Source organism: Eufriesea mexicana, unplaced genomic scaffold (genome assembly GCF_001483705.2).
Source record: "Eufriesea mexicana isolate 0111107269 unplaced genomic scaffold, ASM148370v2 scaffold1553, whole genome shotgun sequence".
NCBI classification, from domain to species: Eukaryota; Metazoa; Arthropoda; class Insecta; order Hymenoptera; family Apidae; genus Eufriesea; species Eufriesea mexicana.
Window position 1 is genome coordinate 257,019 of NW_016909647.1, and position 16,742 is coordinate 273,760.

Genomic DNA, 16,742 nt, shown 5'->3' on the forward strand with positions numbered 1-16,742 from the left:
CAATTTTTTGGTAAATGGTGTATTTTAGATATAGGTGTTTCATTTGTTCGAATTCGTAAATTTGTTATTTCTCTATTTTCTTAGTATTTCACTCGCATAAATTTATTTGGTCATGAGATGTTGGGGGTGAAGGATGTTTTATATTTCTAGTGTAATTCTTTGATTAAACTAGTATGAATTCTTTATTACACGATATTTTATTTATTGATATCTCGTTTATTTGAATTCGAAAATTTCCTTTTCCTCTTAGCCTTCCACTCATTGCAATTAAATATGATACAAGACTTAAATTAAAGGCTGCTTCGAATTTTTATCATAATCCGTTTACTGAATTTTCTTCCATATTTTATTAATAGGTATCTCGTATAATTGAATTCGAAAATTTCCTTTTTCCCTGCATTCAATTCTTTGCTCACTTCAACTGCTTAGGTTCGGTCTGAAGCTGAAATCGACAAATACTACGAATTTTTATTGCAATTTATTTATCGAACTTTTTCATGAACTTTTTGTTGTATGATATTTTATCTATCGATATCTGGAAAACTTGAATCCGTGAATTTTCTTTTCCTCTCTTTTCCGATCTTTCATTCACTTCAACTAGTCTATGCAAACGTTTCCAAGATATATTCGATCACGTCTACCTGAAACCTCGAGTGGCCATGCACGCTGTTTTCCTACCCTAATCTGAAGAGCTCGGTTCCACCACGTGTTCCTAACACTCGAAACTCAGTTACTCCTTGTGAATAATCAGCAAATTCCTATTTTTATACAATATTACAAAGTGCATAAATATGACAAATTTCTTTGTTTTATAAAATATACTTTAGTATATTTTATTCTTGCTGAAAATCAGTAAAAACATGTTTCTGACAAAATTAATATCCACTTCTATTTAGACAGAAACGTAATTATGGGATGTATACTTATCGTCGAAAGTTAAGAAACACAAATTGTTGCCTCATTTCTTAACTTTTGACAGTAAGTATATTCATGTTGCACTACGATTATTATTATTATCGAGTAACACAATTAGCCATTTAGTATTGGTTAATAATTTCATTGTTCACAATTATAAACCCAAAAAAGATACGAATATCTTTCCAATTTGCAATAGCAACCTCACTATCAAAATCCTCTAAAAAATATTAATCCATTTCCATACAAGAGTTGAAATTGTCAATCCACGATGATCAAGCAATACTACTCTTCAACAAAAACCAAATTATAAAATTCGCACTACTCTTTTCATGCTTTGTAAATGAAAAAAATTTTGTTTTCATCGAGAATTTTATCATCGAGTTTATATTACTCCGTGTATTTGATATGTTTCTTCATTTCATTTTTTTTTTTTTATTTTCCCTGTCTGTTTTATCGAATTCAAATGTCAGAGGAATTTATGCGGCTGATTTTTAATCATTTTCACAGAGATAAATGTAATCTTTTGTTAAAACTTTGAGAGTGTAAAATTGTTTGCTGCCCAGAGAACATGGCTAAACAATATTCGAGTTTGAAATTTCAGCAACCAATCCCCAAGGAACAAGAACGGGAACAGGATGCGGTTCTATTCTAACAATAAGCCTCCAGCTGCGTCCACCTTCAAAGTTGTATAATTCTTTTTTACACTTTCAGTCAAGTGAACACCAGTTTCTCAATTCTTTCGAATTCCTTATACCGATTATTATGTTTATAGATTCTCATACACATAAATTTGTCGTAATAAAAATGAATGCAAATGTATTTGGTAGAAAAAATTTCGAAAGGAGATGAGGAAAGTTTTTCACGAACATTTAATTAGAATACAAAGTTGATTGTCCTGGCTGTGTAATAATTTCACAATTTTTATATTTTCAGGTAAAAATTAAAATAATAAATCGAGAAAGATATTTCAGAAATGATAATCTTGAATTAAAAATATCTCTACTAAATAAAAATTATTTTAGAAAACTGGACAAGAAACGGATAATTTATATAGAAGAAATTTTTAATTGTTATTTCAATGGTAATACTTTATGTGTGGAAATAATTATAACAGCTCTCTGTTTGAATTTACCTGAAATTCGTTATTAAAATATATGAAAAGTAAGGTTACATATTATATATCGTTAAATAAAATCGATTATTTATTCGATACAATTCCAACCCCTTTTATACTGAACTTACAATAATCTGATCCCATTAAGTGTTCATAAAATCATGTCTTCCCATGAGTTAAAAGCAAAACTCCAATTTGTCCAATTAAGATTCAACATACACATCATAGGACTGCAAATGTATAGGTTGTCTCCATAAACAACCCCGAAGAAGCATTATTTATTATTAAGAGATAAACTTTATCTCATCGGAGCAATAAATTCCGTCTAATGAAACAAACGAGAAATTATAAGAAAACTAGGTAATAATATTGAATATATCGAATATCTTCGTGTATATAATAAATGAAACATAGGGGTAGTATGCATTTAGTTCGCGTAACTGCCGCTATGATGCACTTCATACGAAGTGCTTTCTCGCAGGTAAAGTTGGCACCCAACTTGACAAGAGGATTCGGAGAAAGGAAAGAAGCATACTTACCTGGCGCAGAGGTTACCGTGATCATTAAGGCGGTTCCTCCAGGGCGAGGCTCTTCCATTGCACTCAGGTAGAGCTGACCCTTGCGAATACTCCTAATGTGGGTATCTCGGGTGTATAATTTTTGATAGCTGGGACTGCGTTCGCGCTCTCCCACATAATTCAATTTAAAAACAAATGACTAATTGTGACATGTTTCATGACGACTTTTGTCATATTACATTCTCGAGTAATAACACGGACTCTAGTAATTAAAAGCCGTATACATACTACCCCAGAATTGTCAGTATTATAAAAAATATTTTGTAAATTATAATATAAAAATTGACTACGAAACTATTGGTACTCTGAGACTGTCTTAAAAAATTAATAAAATTGACGGAGATCATTTTTATATGTACCCTTCAATGGTATATACGATAAAATATTTGTTACTTCGCATTTTGTGAAGATTACGACAGTGAATTACGGATTTCATACTTTCACTGGCTCAAAATATATCACAATTCGTTAAATTTGTAAACATTTTTCACTGCGGCCTGCTTTAATCCTAAAATTAACTATTCCACTGCTGAGAAAAGACGGGAAAGAAGAAAAATGAATACTTCATGACCTTATTGATCATGCCAAACTACGGATAGAATTTTTTAAAATTTGATTGACTAGACAAAAGGTGAATTAAATTTTTATAAAAAGAGTGAATACCCATTATCACGAAAAAAAATATTCTCTAAACATTATCACGAAAAAAAGATTTTTATTTTTATCTTTAATTAAAATTTACTCCAAAAATTTTCTTTTGATAAATAGGAGATATATTTAATAGAAGTAAATGATCTTTTTACGCTATCACTTATCGGTATAAGCAATTAGCAGTGAATTTCATTGTCTGTAGAAAAAAGTTACCTCTTAAATGAAAGTTTATTTTATCTTTCTTAATAACACACCGATGAAAGTTTCTCCCACGACGTTCCCCGTAGATATAATAAATTTATACCTCGTATACCTAACAAGCATCGACAAATTACTCTAGGTTTCGAACGAATTTAACAACAAATTAATATGCAAAATGCATTCACGTGAAATAGGTCGATTTGAAATTTACATAAACATTCTCTAATTTCCCCGGTATTATACTTATTACGCGACGCTATGTTACAGCGAAATGTCGTGAAATTTTAATACGACCATCTTATATAAGTGAATTTCATACGAGTCGATCTCGGCTAGATAAGCGTTGCGTTAGAACAAAATGGCGTTCCAGTTGCATGTATAAATGGCTCTGGAATTACTCTTTCGTACGATGCAAATTATTTTAAATAGAATACTACGAATGATCGGAATTAATTGCCACGAATACTCTGCAGCGCATTGCTTTGAATAATTGAAACTGTTCCGTTGGCCACGTCATGAATTGTAAATATTGTCCATGACCCTTCGAGGCATCCCACGCTCTATCAAGTACTACTCGACTAGTGTTGCGACCAGAAGTACACGATTAGACGTAACTTAGTTGGAAACGGTACTTTGGTGGTCTTAGAACGAAGAGTTAACCGCAGTGTCCATCTTTGTGCAAATTTTCCTTTGATAAATTCAATGGATAACCGAGGTAATTCGTTTAAAAGAGCTTATTTATCCGTGTCTCGAAGTTATTACTCGTGTAACGAGTAATTGAACGATCACGATCGCAAATTGCTCGAGCAGTTTTGCCAGATACCGATCTTCCTTAATTTTTCTTGTTAAACGGGTTAACGTCGCATCGAAACTAATCGCGAATGAGTATCTTGCTGGATGCAACGATAACGATGATTGTAAACGAGAACGAAGATCGGTGAGAAATCATCGAGATTCACTCTTTTGCCTTTAACCCTTCCGTTGCGATGACCACGCGATGGTACTTCGCGATGGTACCCTTTGAAGAAGAAATTAGGTTTGAAAGCTGACGTGATATTGATTCAGGTTCTTCAAACAATTTCAAAGAACTGCTAGCTTCAATGGTAGTTATAAAGAACCAAAAATGGGAAAATTATAAAAATGAGATGAAGAAGTATTTATAGATTAATAATACGTCCAACATATTTGGATACTCGCGCCGAACTTTTATCCCTTTGCGCTCGACGATTTTTTGGCTAAAGAAGGATACGAGTTGAAAAATTTTCTGCTATAAGGCTAATGATATTTTTTGAGCACTAAATAAGAAATCGTATAGTAATTAACACGTAAGAACTATTTAATTTCGATACCTCGCACATTATTACATGATTTTAAATTTAATATATTAATTAATATCGAGCTTCGAAATTTTATCAAATGGCGAATGAAAGGCGCCCCTCGAGTGCAAAGAGTTAATATGAGAATGAATTTTCTAACGTTTTCACTTTTCGCGTAATAATTAATTTTAGCCAAAAAATCGTGCGTTTTCAGAAAAACCCACGAATTTCGAAAATTGAGGGCGATGAAGTTATTTACATTATGGATTCGTTTTTGGGAAAATAAACTCCGTAAGAATTGCCCAATGGGTATTACGGATTAAAATTCGTGTTGGAGTGTGCAATTATCGAGTATAGTTAGAAGTTGGCATGGAATATTGGTATTGTATGTTTATACTCTTAATGCTACATGAGTGTAGTTAATTATAACATATATAATTTTTTAGATGAATTATGGTTATCTTATATCAAATTTCATTTCAAATTAACCCCATTTCTTCTTTAATATCCATATATTCTTATAATCATACACATAGTAAAACTCACGATATCAACATCCATTTGCCTCTGATCGCACAATTCTGCCCACTAAATATTTAAAGGTAATTTAATGAAATTAAAATTGATATGAAGAAGTGAATTGCGTTATTAGTTAAAAGTTACTCTATATGCAGATACGATATACTTTCAAACTTCTCGCATTTCATATTTCTTGCTGACAAAAGCAGGCAAAAGTGTACACGCATCGGGGATATATTATTCCGAATTTTACGAATTTATTGCGGATTTTTAAAGTATTCGAAATATCTAAAATTGGAAATTCCATTATCGAGGAAGAAGAGAACTAAAATATCAATGATATTAATTATCCCCCCCCCCTATAATTACAAAATTTAAATGAGCATGTTTGCTTCAAGCTCGTTCTACGAAACGAAACTGTGTGAAATATTTGATCACGCAACGAACGAATATTTTTTAGCAGAAAGATTAGATATTTCTAAAGGAAGAATATATGATTAAATAAAGTAAAATCTAATTACCGAAATAACATTAAAACAAACATCAGTATGATATAATATGAATATCCTGCTATAACGATATAACATGATAATAAATTCCAGCCAGATCGACTATAATTTCAAAAATTTCTAATTCCGATAAACCAGCAGGCGAAAGAAATTGAATCGTTAATTAAATTTGATATCGTTAATGTCCCCGAACCAGCTGACGGATCGAAACGTTAATCCATAAAATATTGCTCGATAGATTCTTCATTAAATAAACGTACGTTCTCACGCAGGCTTGTTTGAAAGCCAAATCCGCATAAAAATATTTCGTTTCATTTTTTCGATTTATTTTTACACGCGCATCGCTATATTCGCGATGCACCCGCTGTTATCGCACTTTGCGTTACCTTTACAACCGCGTTTGAAATTAAAACCTTTCCACAAACGGCGTGGTTTGATTCGAACAAATATGAATTTGAATACTAACTAACGATTTTTCACGAAGAAAATAGGAAAGTAAAAGTAACGTGTACCGAGGCGAATTAAATCGAGATTGCATATATCCACACGTAATTATACATGACGTAAATTACATTTATTTTTAATACAACTTACTTGATTACCCTCCTCTATCGGTTCATTCACCTATCGTTTCATCTGCTTTCCCAGAGGCCGTCTGTATATATTTAATAAACGGAAAATATTCGATAAATATTTCACGTTATCGGCGATTCTGGTGGTTTTATAAACATTTTTATTTTTGAGCACATTGATTGAATTTGTGGAAATTTATTGAATAACTAAAATACCTCATTCTGCTGAAAAGTTTGTATGATAAATCCTATTAAACAAAATACAAAGTAATCACATCACCGATCCACCGACCTAACCTCAAAACAGAGGTATCGATATCTATTTACACACCTCCAAAGCTGATTATAATTTTATCAATCTGCCAATCACCAAAGAAACATGCCTACAGTTCGAATAACTAAAAAATCGTATTTCGGTGGAAAGAATTTCACAATTTGTTTGAAATGTCGTTTCCGTTACATGTTAAAGCGAGAAATCCGCGGCACGTCGTACAGTTCGAAACGACGAGGTGCACGATTCGTGATGTACGTTATATACACGTGTACACGTCGTATAGTACGCACATATTGCGTTTCAGGAAGGTAGCCGTAAGTTGCAGACAATTTTCTGTTAGCTTGTGATCACTTTTATCGCGGTCTGAAACGGTGAGAACGTATAAAGAGGCGAGACAGAGGAAGGCATGGCGCGTGAGGAAGGCGGCAGCAATAGGAACGGGATGGGAAATAGTAATAAACAGGGCAACCGGCAGATGAGGAAGGAGAAAATGAAAGAACGAGAGGACATAATACGTAATAAAGGAAGTGGCCACGAAATAAGGGAAAATTGCCTACGAGTTACATCCTTCCGGGACACAGTTTCCTCCCTTAGCTCGCCCTATGTTCCCTCCACGCATCTTCCACTGATATTTTCTCTTATCTTCGCGTGAAACGGAACTGGTGTAATAATTTCAATAAAACGCATTATTGCGCAGGTGGCATTAATAAATCAGGAAGACGATATTCGCTCGTTTCCTTGATTCCGTGACGTGATCTAAGAGTAACGCGAATAGTCCCGTTTCTCGTAAGTTCCTTGAATTCTCAACGTTTTCGAGAAGAAGAAATTGGCGCAATAATTCTCACAAAACGAATTATTGCACGTGCATCATTAATGGAACATATAAAAGATTTCCTTGACTATTTTTTAACCTTCTCGTAATGGTAATTTACTATACGTTGAGAAATGTATAGAAATGTACCTTATGAAACGTTTCGAATTCCCAAAGTGTTTTCTAAATTCCATGAACCTATATTTTTTGTTAAAAAAATCGGAAATGATACAATAATTTCAATTGGACGAATTATTATATCGGTTCCATTAATAAACCGCAGAGGTGTTGTTCGATATTTCTTTAGCCTCCATTTAATGGTAATTTATGTTACTTTATGTATTTTATGGCGGCATTCGAATATTCACAATAAAGAATCCTAATAAATACTCGACGTCGGTACGAAGTATAAATTATGTCGATAAAATTTGATGAAAAATTTATGTCGCTCGCGATATCATTTGCTATAGGTGACATTAAAACTTAAAAGCTACCGTGACATTCGATCGTCGCGAGTTATTATTCGATTTTATACGTCTCTCGTGCGGTATCTTATAAGATGAAGTGCTTGACAAGTATACAATTATTTTAGAGCAGTATAGTAGATCTTCCCTCTTTATTTTTGCTTTATGCAGAAAAATTCACGTGTAATAATTGCTCGATATATTTCAGCCTGTCGTGGAAAGGTACATATATTTACGGTGTTTTCGTAAAAATATTCTTTCCTCTGATCACAATAAAATACAATGTATTTTACGATGTATCGTATTTGTTGTCGTCGATATAACTGTATTAATTGCCTCGTTGATGGAACACAAACAGTAGACGCGATATTTTGAAGAATATGAAAAGGTTAACCAATTTCAAAAATAAATGTTTCCTGTTTGATCGCATGTGATGTAAATTATTTTTTAATGTAATTAGAAAATCGTTAAAAAATTGGTGAGAGATATTTTTGAGAAAATGTGCTTAATTGGCATATATTTGGAATATTTTCCTACGCAAGCGAACATTACGATCTCAGTTAAGTAATAAAAATTTTTATACTACGATATCTTCGATATTTATATTTTACAATGCACAACAATAATATTTCAATATTTGAAGTCGACGAATTTACTCCCTACCTTTATAAAATCTACAAACTTGTATCTTTTCTTTCACAAATTAAGATTTTAGTTTACCAATTATAAATAATTTAGTTTACATTAATTATTTCACCCTAAGAATTTAACAATTCAACATTTATGAATTAACTAATTTACGGATTTAATTTTTCAAAATAAACAAATTTGATATGTGAACTTTCCGATATCACCTAAGTTATTGATTTAATTTTCTGAAATTTATCAATATACTAGAATTAATAGAACATTAGCAACAGACAAGACGTAATAAATCAGAATTCATTCGCATAAGATACAAGATGAATGCACCCTCTGTTTTACTGCATCCAGACGACCCTTTCAGAAAGAAAATTCGCGAATGAAAGGGTGTTAGTGAAAATAACGTAAACAACAGGCATGAGGCAGATACTAGTCGACATTTCGGGTTCACACGGCGAAAATAACCGACCAAACCGCTAATTGCGGTATATTGATAAATATGTGTATGTAAATAAATGTTGGCCACAGTATTCGTTGCCGAACGAGAACATTTAATTGTACATTGTTCCGAGCAAACGACATAGTGGTTTCGCGGATAAACGGTGCATCGGTAAACTAAATTACTATTTCCCTGTAATATCAAACAAGAAATAGAGGCAGAAGATTAAACTTTGAAAAAAGGAAAACACAGGGAAAAGGAATAAAATTCTCGGCTATAACGAAATGTCGAAGTTACGCAATGGCGAAAGGAAGAAAATGGAGAAAACGTAAGCTCCGTAAAATTCAATTAGAGTAGAGTCGTATGCAATATGTAAATGTTCATTCCACTGGTTTCAACATTTCTAATCGATCGGAAACGTAAATGGGATTACATTAGAACGTGTACGATATGTACGAAATTATGCGAATTATAATTAAAACTGAAATTACCGATTTGTTGTATGTACCTGAATATAGTAGACGTAAATAATAATAATTATAGTGGTATGATGGGGACAAATAGATATACATAATCAAATTTGGATCCCGATGCAGGTTAATATAATCGTAGTGCAGATAAATTTTGTAGAAAACAGATTTGGAATTGACGAAAAAATTATACGTAGGATAATTATTAATGCAGAGAAGCGATCCTTAAATTACATGCAGGTTATGTGAAAATACGTTTTAGCGAAATTAATTAAATCGATTAAATTAAATATCATTAATTTAATGTTATTAACTCGATTTAAATATGAAATTATTATAATTTAAATGTTACAAAGTACAGAATTGTTCACTTAAATAAATATGGCGTCAAAATGATTAGAAGTTTGCTTTAATCATCAACTTGATAATTAATGATAATAAAGATCCAATGATCACTAGATATTTGCTGCACAATTTGTTATTAGATTCGTCACCGTGTATGGTTTATACAAATCACACATGTTTACAAATACCCGCACGATATTTCGACATTTGCCTAACGTTATTGAATTATGCGTGTTTCCTAATAGGATGATAATATTACAAGCTAAACGCGTATTGCATGCATAACTATATAATAACATAGATCGCCGAAATAAATGATTACGCATAATTGAAGAAATTGATATTAACTGCATAATTTCAACAAGCTCTTATCCAATCCTATCTGTTGTTAATTAAGGAAATTACTGAATAGTAATATAAACGATTTAATTTGAAAATTGTTCCAATAATTTTATATCAATGAGTGTTTATAATATATAAATAATTATGCAAGTATATTTACTTGCAATATCGTTAAACCACGAAAATTTATTAATTCGCTAACGACAAAAAAAAAAAAGAAAAAGAATAAGGAAATAAACAGAATATCAATTCACCGTAAAATTAATTAATTAATTAAAACCAAACGAAAAGGAATTAAATCACAGAAACTTCAGCAAGAAGACAGCAAGAAGTCAATATTCGCATTAATATAACAAATAATAATAAACAGGAAGAAACGAATAAACGAAACGAACAAGGAAGAAACAGAAAGCAAGAATCAAACGAGGCAAATTAAATTACAGGAACTTTCTTGGGAGGAGAAAAAAAAATTCAATTTTCTTGTCAATGTAATAACGAGACGAACAAGGTAGAGAAGAAAAGAGCAAACAAAGGGAAAAGACGATGAAAGATTGGGAACCGTGACGGGGTTACATCAGCATCGTTAACCAGTCTTCTAATGCGAGCTGTCGAGGGTTCATCAGACGAACGGGTTCGAAAATTCGGATTTCTAAATATAACGTCCATATTGTATTCCCGTGGTCGAACATAATGAACCTTCGTGGCGACAACGGTGTTTTACAAAGAAATCGTCGGCCAGATCGTGCACCCGCTCGTCGCAACACCTATGATTTGCGACCAAACAACCTCTCACCGGTTCACCCTCTTATGAAGGTTCACGGCAGTGTGCGCTAACTACAAGTTCACGTAACACGTATCAAGACATGCACACTTTGATACAGGCTGGATCAAAATCGATATCGTTCTCTCGAAGAAGTACGTCTTCGAAATAAGTCTGTCCGAAGAAGAAAGAATCGGGAAGAATTTGAAATCAATTTTTTCTTCCCTTCGAGTTTCTGAATTGACATGTCGCGTTAGGAAACCATAGTGTTTTAATTTCTGGTTCTCGTCTTCCTTTCTCTGTTGGATTTTATATTCTCGCATTTAAGAATTTATATTTTATTCCTTGGTTTAAGTAAAATGGTTTATGGGAGGGTGAGGCTTGAGATACGTGGATGATTCTATGTTTAATGGAGTATTTGGGGATTTTTGGTACTTGGCACATTTGGAAGGATAAATATGTTGGTTTATGATAGTAGGTAATATGTTATTTTTTCAATAGAACTGTGTACGATTGAGTATGACAAGGAGCAGGGTTGTGGTCAGACTTATAGTGATTTATAGATTCGTTCACTGGTCTTTGACATGTTATTTTCTTGAGAAGTATGGTTTCGGTATTGTTAATCACGTGTAAGAATGTCGAAGATAGAAATAAAATTTAGAGAAGCATACCAATGCTGCTTCAAAACAATGAAGACACTGCGATAAGTTTTCGAATTTAGAATTACATAGAGGAATATTCATATAATTCACGGTATGAAGTTTAACAAAATTTATAGATTCGAGGCCATAGCCTTGAAGACTGAAAGATACGTAGGATAAATGAGAATTATAATAATTTAACCTAATACATTCTAATGTCCAACAATGATACATATTAAGCTACTTCGTCAAAAATATTAAAGATATTTTCAGAACTTTTTACTTTATTTTATGATACCTGAATTACAATACTATACGATGTTATCAAAAATCTTAATTTCTTAATACCTTAAGACCTAAATCGTGGCACTAGATTTCGAAACGACTTACGCGATATCACCAAAAGTCATAACTCCTTAATACCCCAATCACGTTAGAATATTTAAGAACACACTAAACGATATCACTGGAAATCTCAAATCCCTTAATACCTAACTCGTGTCACACGATTTCGAAATATGCTAAACACCATAACCTTTAATATCCCAATCACGTGACAATATTTCAGATTATGTAGTACTATATATTGGATGTTTTCTTGAAAAAATCTTGAAATATACCATATCAAAGTCCTCTATTACTAAATCATACTACAAAATTTCAGAATGTCTTATAGTAATTATTCAATACACCATTCACGTCAAAAAATTTCGAAACATATGCGAAAATAATTAACATTTCAAAATATTAATACCTAAATCATATTTAAATATCATCTGATAGGTATGACCAAAAATCATAACTCCTTAATACACCAATCTCGTCACAAAAATTTCAATTATACTATTATTGAAATTGTTAATTCTATGATTACCAAAATTGTATTACAAAGTTGCAAAACGTCTCACGAGAATCAACGAAATAATACTTGAACCACATAAAAGTCGATCGGTAATTGAATCACATCGTCTATCCTCAACCACCCATCTTTCGTCGAAATGTTTCGAACCACCCTGTACAACATGAAGGATCTTTTCAAGCAGTCTTCGACAACCGAACGTACAGAGACGTGTATTCGTGGAGGCGCGTAGAGAGGCGTAAAGTGGCAGTGTGTTGCACGAGATTTTTGTGGTCGCGTGCGCCATTGCATGACGTCGTATTGCACACGGCAATCCGCCGTCCTTTTCCCACTCTCTTGCCACGTAAATGCTCCATCCTCGTCCTAGGACCGATATTAACCCGACGATTTCTGACCGCTTCTCGGAATTATGCCGTTTTTCGGGCTAACGACGGCAACCCCTTGGATGAATTTAATAACGCACGCGTCACGCGCCCTGATACCATCTCGATCGATCGTCCCGCTCTTATTTAGGGATTTCGCGAGTTGCCAAAACAAACAGGTGGACGTTTCTACGTGATTCGTGAACAGAAAGAGCGTGACGTTAATGACCGGAATGGCGATGACGAGTTGGACGATTGGGATATGTCTGTATATGTCTGTAGTCGAGAGTGTTCGAGAGGGTTGTAAGGGGTGCGAAAGTGGAAGAGGTGGTAGATGGTGGAAGACAGGTGTACGCTGGTAAGTTCGGCTTTTTTGAAGTAAATGAATGATTTATGATTAGTTATGAGAAATGCTATTTTCCTTTCTTTCTTTTTATTGTTTTTGGCTGTCATACTGGCTTGTGTGAAGTAATAGGGATAATGGGTGGGGATTTAATGGGGTGAATTGCTGATAGGAAGTGTCGCTTTGGCAAATAGACTTGTTTGGGGAAAGAAATATTGTGAATTATTTCTTAGAGGCAGGGGTTTATTGTTTATTAAGCGGAGAAATGTAATTTTTCTTTTAATCCAGTTTTTATTATTGTATTTTGGTATTGTAATTATGATGAAAGTGGATATAGCTTTGTGGAATGTAATGAATAAATTCAAGTACATTTACGTAATTGAATACGTGAATTCATCAATAATTCCAAGAATACTGTTAATATTTAATTGATAGTGTACTTCTCTACTCTATTTTTCTTTTTTTTTTGCTAATAATTAATTAAAATTATTTAGCTTTATTTTGTTTGAAACAATGGGAATATATCATATTTTTTAAATAAAGGGCTAATTATGCTATTGCTATAACTCTTTATTTGTTAGATAATGTTATAATATTTGTAAAAGCAAAGTATATATATTTCTTTTAATTGTAATAAAAGTGAAATTAGTTACTCCCATTTTCTTAAGAACAAGCGAATTATATTATATCGAATTGAAACACGATGTTAAAATTCAATATCTATTTTTGACAGTAATAATAGGATAATATATTTTAATCCAAACTAATAGTTTAAATTCAATACAGAAATGAATTGTTCAATTCTCATAGTAATTTTGGAGACTTTCATCAGGCAATCCAAATATACAAGAGTTAATATGACGTCACGTTACAACTTGAAATTTAATATCCCTTTGTGAACGAAATGGAGAGATTTAGCATCTCAAGAATCTCTCAAACATAACCTCCTCAATACCAAAGTTCATTCACCATTTTTTCGTCGTATTAAACGCGTATTTTGAAATGAAACTTACATCAGAATTTTTGCGGAATCTTTCCACTGCGACTACTTTAGTATCCTCGGTGAGGAAACTGAAATAGAGTTCGAAATGAAATTTTTCGAGTAAAAGGAAATTGAAATGAGGAGACGGGATTTAGTCCTGTAACCGAGTTAGAAGGTACAGAGAAAAATTAATCAGAATCTTTTCAATCTTTTCCAAAAATATCACGTAACCTTCTGCTCAAGATCTTCGAAACGATTCGAAACGGCGTCGAAAATATGGCGGCGAGTATTATGCAGATTTATTTTACCGATAGTGCCATACTGAAAAAATATGTGCAGTCTCGAATCATTAAAACGGGGCATTTCAACCATGTCATAAGCAGCTTAAAGATTCAGCGATCCACAGAAGAGGCGGGCTTTTACGTATTTCAAATAAATAACGTCACAGCACTGAGAACTCGTTCACTCCATAGTAAAAGACGATGTAAATACTTCTTTAATATCGTACAAATTAATCCTAATTTTTTATGAAAGGAAATTACTTGCATAATAATTTTTATAATATGACAGAAGAAATATTCATTTAGAAAATAATGTTATTTTTCTACTTGATTTTATGTTCAATCTCAAAATGAATTGTGCAAGCATAAAAGAAAAATGTACATATAGATGTGTAAAACATGTACAAGGATTTAAACAATTTTTTAAATTCTTTTGCAAAAAGCACTAACGTAAATTTAAAAAATTTCAGGAAGAGTTTAAAAAATTCAACAAAGAACGCACTATAGTTGTCTTAAAGTTGTCTTTGAACAGTATTAAATTAAACGAAGGAATTGTTTCTACAAAACAGCCAGCAGCGGAATAATCTAACCTAATCACGTTTCTCGGTACACTCTGTACATGAGCTTAACGAATTTTTTCACATGCAATACACGAACGACAATGATATCTGTGGCATTAAAAATATGCTTTTTAATCAATACGTGCATCGTAAGAATTCGCGTTTGTAATTTTGCATCAATGCGCATCGAACACGAGCAGAGTGCATAGCATGGACCAATTAGTCGTAACCCAATCAGCTATGCGCGTTGTTAATAAATTTTTGAATTCCTCTTTATGAAAGATGAAACCACGTACACGGTACTTTATATAGATTTAAAACCGATGTCGAATTATTTTTTTCTGAAGCAAAATAAGATACTTTATTATATATAAACAATAAAGTATTGTATAGTTGTCGAAGGTTAAAATGTAAAATAATGTATTGAATTAATCAGTAAGAGAAGTTAATAAATAAAATAATAATTTGCAAATTTTCGTATGATCTTCATCTTCCCATAGATTAAAATTAAATAGATTAAAATTAAAATTAGGCTTAATAGAAGATATTTCAGAAGAATTTATTGCTTATTTATATGTAAAATATCTCATTATACTGTTTTTAATTTTGATAAATGATTAAATTAATTTTGATAATTATTTTATTTTTTAAATTTAAATTTGTATATCATAAATTACGTGACAAAATTATTTTCTAAAAATTTTCTGTGTAAAATGAAAATTGTATATTTAGGTGTTTCAGAAATATTGCAGAAAAAATAAGTAAATTTAATTTCGTGCGTACATGTTTGATATGTCTATCAATTGCATTCGTGATTTTAAATTTTGTAATTATTACTTTCAATGCCACATAGGAATTTCACAATGACGTTTACTTGATTAATTTATGTAGGGTGATGGAGTAAGTTATTAAGTTTTGACATATTTAAATGAAAATTCGGTATACAAATTTTCAGAATATTTGCACTTCGACATGTTCGAATAAATGCTTTTCGCAAAATTTTGAAAGTACATACATGCATTGATAAAACTAAAGGTTTTACAAAATTAAGCACATTTTGCATTTACTGCTACGTAACGTGGTTAATTAATAATTAAATTAATATTTAATTACAAAATATAAAGATTATATTTGAATAATTTACACCATGAATTTTCTGAAACAAAGTTAAACGGTTTAATCGGTATAATTATTCACTGTACCTGCCATTATTGAGAATTCTGATAAAAGAATAATGGAAGTAATTAACAATAAAAATACTTAGGAATATTTATCGTATCAGAACTAGACGTATCAACATTTTTATTTAAACAAAAAGCGTAAAGGCAATTGCCGTGAAGAGATCGCGATTTGCTTTTCTACATTATTTCGATGTCCCACGAACTCATTAATTATTCATCGTCAACTATACTTGTTTATATGCTATGTATCGTAAATGTATTTAGCACGTAAATTTTTAATCACGCCTCTGCATACTTATTCCATGCCTTTTATAAAATGTTAATAACCACTGTATCTAGCTGACGTTTGTAATTATATCCATAATTTACATAGAATGCAATATCCTCGTTATTTCCAAGCAAAAAGGAAGAGTTTCGCTTCATTTGTATCTATGCAAGCGAATGTATCTACTTTTCTACTTGCATCTACTTTTTCACGAAATACTCATAATTATCGTGGATTTCTCGAAACACGGAAACATGATTTTAATCGAGATCAGTAGTCTTAATACTCATGATCAACAAATTTAACAAAAAAAAAAAAAAAAATAATAAACTAAAATTTCTAA